The sequence below is a fragment of the Rattus rattus genome, chromosome 14 (assembly GCF_011064425.1).
Source record: "Rattus rattus isolate New Zealand chromosome 14, Rrattus_CSIRO_v1, whole genome shotgun sequence".
NCBI lineage: Eukaryota > Metazoa > Chordata > Mammalia > Rodentia > Muridae > Rattus > Rattus rattus.
Genome location: NC_046167.1, coordinates 17002935 through 17011911, shown reverse-complemented (window position 1 = coordinate 17011911; position 8977 = coordinate 17002935).

Genomic DNA, 8977 nt, shown 5'->3' with positions numbered 1-8977 from the left:
GGACTTCCTTCTTGTGGTAAAGCGGGAAAGAAGGAGCATGGAGGTGGGGTGGAGCCAGGCAGGATTCTGGGTAAGCTCTTCCCGAGTGCTATGGTCTGCATGTTAAAAAGACCAAGCAGGGCATGTGTGTGTGTGTGTGTGTGTGTGTGTGTGTGTGTGTGTGTGTGTGTGTGTGTGTGTGTGTGTGTGTGTGTGTGTGTGTGTGTGTGTGTGTGTGTGTGTGTGTAAACCTGTTCTTTTATCATGCTGCACACTTCAGTTTCGGCCCTACCACAGATGACCCAGCTGTTAAGATCAGACTATAGGAAAAATGCAGGTGCCATCTGCAAGGTCTGTCAGTGCCTGGATTAACCGTGAACTTTCTGAACCTGGAGTAACATTAGCATTTAGATCTAGTTCTTAGACTGTTGAATTAAAAACAACAACAACAACAACAACAAAACAACAACAACAACAACAAATCTAGAGGATTGAGAGTGGGCTCCATGGGTGGGAACACTTGCTGTCCAAGCGTGAGAACCGGAGTTCAGATCTCAGTGTGCGTTTAACAAAAACATGGCCATGTAAGCAAGCTATCTGGTAAGATGGGGATCAGAGGATCACTTGGCTTTCTGGGTGTCAGTTTAGCAGCTCCAGACTCAGAGGGAAAGTCTTTCTCAGAGATTTAAGGCAGAGAGTAGGACGATTTGGGGTGCATAAATATGATCAAGACACGTTGTACAAAATAGTCAAAGAGTTCTAAGAATTATGCCGAAAAGCAGAGTCAGTGAGCAGGAGACTTGACATCCTCCACTGGAAATACAAGCACAGGTACTGAACTACATATGTGCTCATAACCACACGCGCGTGCACACACACATACACACACACACATACACACACATATATACACACATACATACACACATACACACACATATACACACATACACACACATACACATACACATACACACACATATGCACGCACACATACACATGCACACACATACACATACACACGCACATGCACACACACATATACAAACCCACACACATACACACACATACACACACACATACACAGAGAGAGGGAGAGGGAGAGGGAGAGAAGGAGAGAGAGAGAGGCTATAAACAGAACAACTCCAACTGTTCTGTAAAAATGGAAATCAAGCAAAAACCAAGGATGGTTTTGCAGTTAAATGATTTTAGTTTTAGTCTCAAAGATTAATGAGTTAATCTAGAAAACCAACAACTCCTACTGGAAAGGGGCCTCATTATCCCTTTATTAGCTATTCTCTTTGCTACAACAAAATACTTGAAAAAAAACAACTTTGCTAAGGTCAGGATTACATCGGTGCGGCTGAGTGTACAGTTCATCTTGGTGGTGGAGGGAAACAAGGCAGCGGGCTGTCTTACATCTTCGGTCGGGAAGCAAAGGGGGGATTGTTTCCCCTACATCCTGATTTATACAGCTGAGGGCTCCAACCATTGGAAAAGTGGTTCCCACATTGAACACAAGTCTTTTTACCTTAATTGGTGCTGTCCAGACAATCCCTCACAGAAAATGCTTATGCATTTATTTCTGTGGCCATTCAAGGTCACATCAAGTTGAGAAATCAGTAGTAGTCATCACACTCCCCAATGATGGCTACTTGAAGACAAAAATGTTCACATAGGTTCCACGTTCCATAGTTCCAGCTCCTCACCCCCTCCAGAGCTGCCTCATCTCATCCAGATTAAGACTAGAAGTGTCTCTAAATCTCGTCTTCTGAGACACACATGAATTTCCTTTCATGTTTCTTTCTTTCATGTTTCTTTCTTTTTTCCTAAGATTTTTTGTTTGTGAATATATATATATATATATATATATATCTCCATACATATCTACACATACACACACATACATATACATACACATACATACATATATACACATATAGATACACATACAATACATATACATACATATATATATGGTCAGAAGAGGTCATCAGATTCCGTAGAGCTACATTACAGCCTGTTATGAGCTGTCATGTGGTTGGTGGGAATTGAACTCAGGACCTCTGGGAGAATGGCCAGAACTCTTTTTTGTTTTATTTATTTATTTATTTATTTATTTATTTATTTATTTATTTATTATAAGTTCACTGTTGCTGTCTTCAGACACACCAGAAGAGGGCATCAGATCTCATCACAGATGGTTGTAAGCCACCATGTGGTTGCTGGATTTGAGCTCAGGACCTCTGGGAGAGCGGTCAGTGCTCTTAACCACTGAGCCGTCTCTCCGGAACTCTTAACCTTTGAACTGTCTCTCCAGCACCTTCTCTCCAGCTCTGCCTTGCTACTACTTAAAGATAGCAGCACTGTAGTTCTTGACTTGGATTTTTCCTGACTATTGCTTGAGGACTCTCTGTTACTCCTATTTTCTGTATTAGGAACTTCAGGGAATGGAGAGAAAGACTGCAGAAAACAGTGGTAAATGGGTTGGGATGAGAGCAGAAATCTGGAAGTTGAAAAACTCCTTCTTGTGTGTACCTATATTCATACACACATGTGCAGGTACATACGTGTGTGCATGAGGGTGAATGTATAGACACGTGTGAGTGTATGTTAGGGCCAGAGATCATCTTCATGTCTAGTTAACTCCCCAAAACGCCATTCATATTGTTTTCCAATCCAAGGTCTCTTACTTCCCTGGAACTTACCGACAAAGTTGGATGGCCAGTGAGACCCAGGATCTGCCTGGGTCTGGCTTCTCAGAGCTGGCATCCCAAGCTGGTGTCACCACGCTTGGCTTTTAAATGTGGGCTCTGGAGATCAGCTCCAGATCCTCATGTTTGTGCGGTGAGCACTTCACCATCTGAGTTCTCTCTCCAGCCTGTTAGATTATTCTACGATTAATCTTGATTTTTATATTGCATTTTAACGATGATGAATATTTTATTCAGAAATACATTTTTTTCTTTTAAGAAGCTGAAGTAATATCATGTTTTCAAAGAACTGCCCACAGCACAAGCCACCAACTGTCACTTGTCCTTTCTTCAACCAAAAAGACCATCGTCCTTGCATTTTACGCCACCCGCCCCCAAGAATTCCAAAAGGAAAAGAGAAGACAGAAACACAGAAACATGATCTACTTTAAAAAGCTTGAACTCCGCATGGTTCTGTAGTCCCAAGTGTTCACAGTTTTACTGACAACTCACACTTGTGGTGTGTGTGGGGGGCACTCACAGAGTTGGTCAAGTCCAAGTTTGCAGGTTTTCAAGTTAATGATAGATGAAGGACCCCTATATATTACAGGGTTTTGCCAACTGTGAAATCCAGCCAATCATAAGATGAAACCATGATTGTATCAAGAGAAACAGGAAGTAGGCATGGTCCAGAGAATGATGAACTGCAGGTGCGGCTTGTCTGAAGCCCAGGATCCTCCGAGCATCTCTAGAACTTAGTTTCTGGAGGAATAATTAATGTGTGTTGCCAAATCTGTGTTTTGCTTCCTCGAACATTCTTTATTAGAAAGATACCATCAACAGAAGAAAAAGAAACAAAACTCATTTGACTGTATCCTCGAATGGTTCTGCAAATGGAACATAATTTTGTGATTATGTTAATCAGATAAATGTGTTTTGTTTGGTTCAGAAAGATTGAAAAATTTTTTGACCCAATTATGAAATTTACATTTTAAATATGAAACATATGGGTACATACTCACAGATGACATAACATCCTCAAGTGTGTAAAAAAGGAACAATCTGACAGATGTTCACAGAGGACTGGATGTGGAAGACATATCAGGTGTGAGTTAATCATGGCGGCAGTTAGAATTTGATTTTATTGCCAAAGAAGGCAGACAGAAACTCTGCTTCTGCGTAGCCTCCTGAGATCATTGTATCCCCTAGTTGTAGCTTCTTCCAAAGATGTATTCTTCCTGCCAAGCCTGGCCTTATGAGTTGTTGGAATAGATTGGTTTCAGTACTCAACGTGCTTTTCGGGTTATGCTGGCGTAGGTAGCCTAAGGGCCAGCAAAACAAACAGATGCTCCTTATTCAAAGGCTGATATTGAAATCCTCCCATCCCTTTATAAGATCTTTGGTTCTTGCAGTACAGAAACATCCTTTAAATTGTGGTTCCTCGATGTCTGCTCTGACTTTAAACTTAGCATAACCCAGCAAACTCAGCGAACACACCATTATTGCATGAAGAAAAGTGGCTTCGAGAATGTCTGTTACAGATTTGCAGGTCACAGGAGGCAACCACAGAGAGGACCGAGACCCATGTAAACGTTTGGAAAAGGGACTTTGGCTAAATAAATCAGGCTACTTCAATGCAAGGACACACTAAACAGCCATGGGAAAAAAATAAGGATTGTTTTGCATAAAGGAAAATACAATTACAAAGGAAGTAAGGCGAGTTATGAAACAATGTAAAATAGGATGTTATTTTTCCAATTACCACTGCTCAGACACACTGTTGAGTCTGAGGTCCTGCAGATGATGAGGACCGTGCAGTACAAGTTAGGCAGGAACAATTTATTTACTGCGGCTTCCTAAGGCTAATCAATTAGGGACTCGGCCAGACTGGGGAGCTGGAAACCCAGACCCTCAGCAGGTGGCGCACCGGCCTTTTAAGGAAAACAACAGCAAACCACACACAGAGAAGTAGGAAAAATGGGGCAGTAGGTGCAGCTCGCCCACCCGTCATTGAGATGATCTATCTTTATCTGTGTCAACAAGGACCTAATTGGCCCTGGAAGGGTGTGGGGGGGGGTTGGGACAAGTTGTTTAGGAGCTAGGGCAGGAAACAAATGAAGGAAGAAAGTGTTGCACAACCTTGGTCCTTTTAAAATCAACTGGGACACAGACTAATATGCAGATGGGAGTCATGTAGCTAAATGACAGATGTGTCTTTTTGTTCTCACATTCATATATATCTCTCTCCGTGTGGGTATTCTCTCTCTCTCTCTCTCTCTCTCTCTCTCTCTCTCTCTCTCTCTCTCTCTCTCTCTCTCTCTCTCCATGTATACATTCTAATTTTCTACAAAAGGAAAGATACAAAGTGCAGCATATTGTATCCGTTTGCAGCAGTCAGGGGAAGACTTACCTGTTACTGGGACTGTGGTAATAATCAGTTGTGCGTTTTGCTCATAAATACTTTAGGTCATTTTTAGGACAGTCAGGTTTTAAATTTAGTTGTGACAGTTTCGTGTGCATACAATGTATTGTGAAAGTATTCAGCCCTCTTACCTCTAATCCCTCTTCTACTGCTCTAACCTCCCCCCTCTTTTTCCCCAAGTTATTTCTCCTCCTCCTTTCACGTTTTATGTGTCTATGTTTCAGGGGTACGCAGGTAGCCACAGCTTCTGTGTTCTTGAGTATATTGGCCTTGTCATATCCAGAACGTGACATTTTGTGAGACTCCACCCCATCCTCCAGTTTTCTTTTTAAATTGGTTATTTTATTTATTTACATTTCAAACGTTATCCCTCTTTCTGGTTTCCTCTCTGCAACTCCCCATACCATCCTCCCTCCCCTTCTCCTCTCTGAGGGTGCTCTGCCACCTACCCACCCACTTCTCCCTCACGGCTCTAGCATCCCCCTACACTGGGGCACGGAGCCTCCACAGGATCAAGGGCCTCCCCTCCCACTGATGCCAGATAAGGCCATCCTCTGCTGCATATGTATCTGGAGCCATGGGTGCTTCCGTGTACTCCCACAGCCAACCATCGGACTGACTCCAGGGACCCCAATGTTAGAGTTAGGGGAAGGACTGAAGGAGCTGAAGGGGATTGCAACCCCACAGGAAGAACAACAGTATCAACTAACCGGATCCCCCAGAGCTCCCGGGCGCCAAACCATTCTCTAGTTCTTACTGTCGTCTCTTTGCCTCATTTTATCTGTGACGTTCCTTCCCAGCGACTTAGGATGGGTAATACTGATGTCTTATTTAGGGCCCAGTGTTGCGGTAAATATTTAAAAAGCCTTAACCTTTCATCCCGCGCTAGCACCTGCACTGTTGGGCCACACCGCACCAAGGGGTACTTTTATCTCAGCAGCTCTATGCTGCCCCCAAGTACTCTCAGACCCAGGTGATCTGCGAGCCGTTCCAGCGTGGCACCTTGCCACACTGGTCCCTAGACTTAGTTCTGGCACCTGTGGGGCCATATGGAGCTAACCATAATTTATCTCTGGTTAGCATCTCTCCCGGCGGCTCTCTACTAAACTACGAACTCTCTGGTTCCTGCTGCCCAGTAAAATCATGACTCAATAAGCTGTAATTTAACAATCAGATTGAGAATTTAAGTTCTCAGTCCACAATACATCCACACAATAAACTCACAACCAATTGATAAAGAAATAAACCGCCCACCTAGATAAGATAAATTGGCCTATAGAATTTCATCCCTTAAGAAATATATATAACTACCTAGGGTCATTGAAGACCACCTGTGTCTGGGTCGTCCTTCTCCATCTCCATCTTTATTCTCTTTCCTTTCTCCCCCACCTTACAAAAAAACTTTGTTCTCGCCTTACTTTTTCACTGTCCAATCATGGCCTTAACCTAACTTGTGCCAGCCTTCTCCTGCATATAGACATCAACCTATAGCCAATAACTTGGAAACCATTCACTCCCAGCCTTCTCAACAGCCACAGGTCTCTGCACCAACCATTGCTCACGATGGAAAGAGACCTCTGTCCCAGGTGGTCCCGGCAGGACACTGGCCACTTTAAGAATTGGTTTTTGTAAATATAAAAAAGTATGAATTAGAAAACTTAATTTATTTCTGAGATCAGTTTTGATTGAGTATTTAGAGGAGGGAAGATGGAGGGGTTATGGGTTAAATGTAAAAAAGACGTGTGGCCTTCTTTCGGGAGAACATGAACCCATAGTGGCGAAGGTGACGATGGGGACTGCAAGCCCTGGTGCAGGTTTCACTTACTTCTCAGGGTACCTTGGCTTGGCCCTTGGAAGCCCTGGGATGATCCTGTACCTGCTCAGAGGAAGTCTGGCCGTCTGTCCCTTCTGGCATCAAACACTTCTTAGAGTCAAGTCTACCAAGATATTTAGAGCCATTAAAAGCACGAGAATAATAACAAGTCTCCCTGCTTCCCGAAAATATATTTCTATCTATATATATGGAATATATATTTCTCTGGTTTTCTGTCTCAGTTACTACTTCCATCACTCAGGTTTAGTAAAAGTTCATTTTTAAATTAAATAAAAAAGGAACACACACACACACACATGTTGGCTTTAATACAGATTTTAAGCTTTAAATAATTTAAAAGTGAAGGCTCTCTAATTTACAAGTCAAAAGAAGTTTCATCATATTTTGATATTTCCTCCAAATTGCTCTTTCTTCCTTATACATGTTAATGTAATTCCGCTGACAGTAACGAGAATCGCAACTGAACAGATCACACACACGCAGTTTCTCTCCTTGGAACTATGACATCATCTTGGGAAAGGTACCGTTTATTTTAGAATGGATTCAAAATATTTTCGAACTCAGTCGCTGTCTTTGTTTCAGAAGAGAATTCGCGAAAATACACTTCCTGTAAGGGAGTTTGAAAAGAGCTATTTCAAAGGGTAGTTTTCTTCTCTTTTTTCTTTTTCTTAACTTTCTGTTGGTTCTTTATGAGTTTCGTATCACGGAATCCCATCCCACTGTCTTCCTCTTTCCTCCATACCCACCCTCTGTCCTTGCACCCCACTCCCAAAGAAAACAAACAAATACCCAAACATCAATAACAATGGCACAACATCCCCTGCGGAAGCCGCGCTGTACCACGCTGTGTCATAGAGCCTACTCTTTCGCAAATGTTCATTTCAGTCAGTCATTGGTCTGTTTCGAGGCCTCGGCCTTCTGCTACACTGTCAATATTGGATGTTCACCGGGATTCTTCTCAGATTTCCTGTGTTGCTGTATGTCGTGGAGATACAGTCTTGGTTCTGCAGGACGGGCACCTTCACAGGCTCCAACAATTCAAAGATGGGGTAGATTTTGGGGTGGACCAGCTCAAAGCCCTAGATCGGGGCCTGGGTGGTAGCTGAGTTTTTCAGTCTCCCAGCTCTCCCACACCCACGCCAGCCGGGCCAGCTCTACTGTGGTGCTGGGGTGAGGTTCAGAGCAGGCTGTGGTGAGGGGTGAGGCTAGGTCACCTGCTCTCAGCCCCTTGGGGCCAGCTCTGCACACAGCTCTTGGATGTCAACATGGTTCTTGGCAGCAGCCCCGACCAGGGACATTTGCACATCCTTTGATGGTAATATGAGTCACCAACATCAAAACAGACCCCTGATGCTACGGTGTCATAGACTCAGACTTGGCCCTGAGTGGTAGCATGGTGAGGGACTTCCTCATGGCCTCAGGTGGCAGCACAGGCTACTCACATCAGCCTGTTCCTCACCACCCTCCAGTTCTACCTCTCTTCAAAGTGCACACACAATTCCCATTCTCTTTCTCATCTCTTCACTGTATACTTGCTCATAGTAGTGGCACCCGCCTGCCCAGAGGAAGACCTTCGGATATCTTCTGCCCATCTGAGCTGCCTGGCTGTGGGCGTCCTCCCCTAAAGGTTAGTTTTCTAACAGTCATAACTTACTTTGTCTCTCATCCTGGGAGGAGTAGGGTTTGGCGTGTGGTATAAATGTTGCTTTCTTTGCTTTGGTAGCAAATTCCAATTGAATTTCTAAGAAATAGAAAGCTGAAAAGTTATTTCACAACAAAAGAGGAAAACAAATGTCAAGTACCTAGAAGAAAAGGAAGTTGTAAAATCGCATTAAGGGAAAAGACCCAGAAATGCCTGGAACTGTAAGAACATTCGTTAGCTCTTACAGAATCTCTTGAGAAAGGGATCTGTCTGGCTTTTGCCGAAGTATACGCTTGTATAAAACAAAACTTGTCTGTTTGGTATGCGTTTTGAGATTGGATTGGGACTTTCTGGAAAATATCTTCTTATTAATTCGAGGAGGAGAATATGATTTTATTAATCTATTC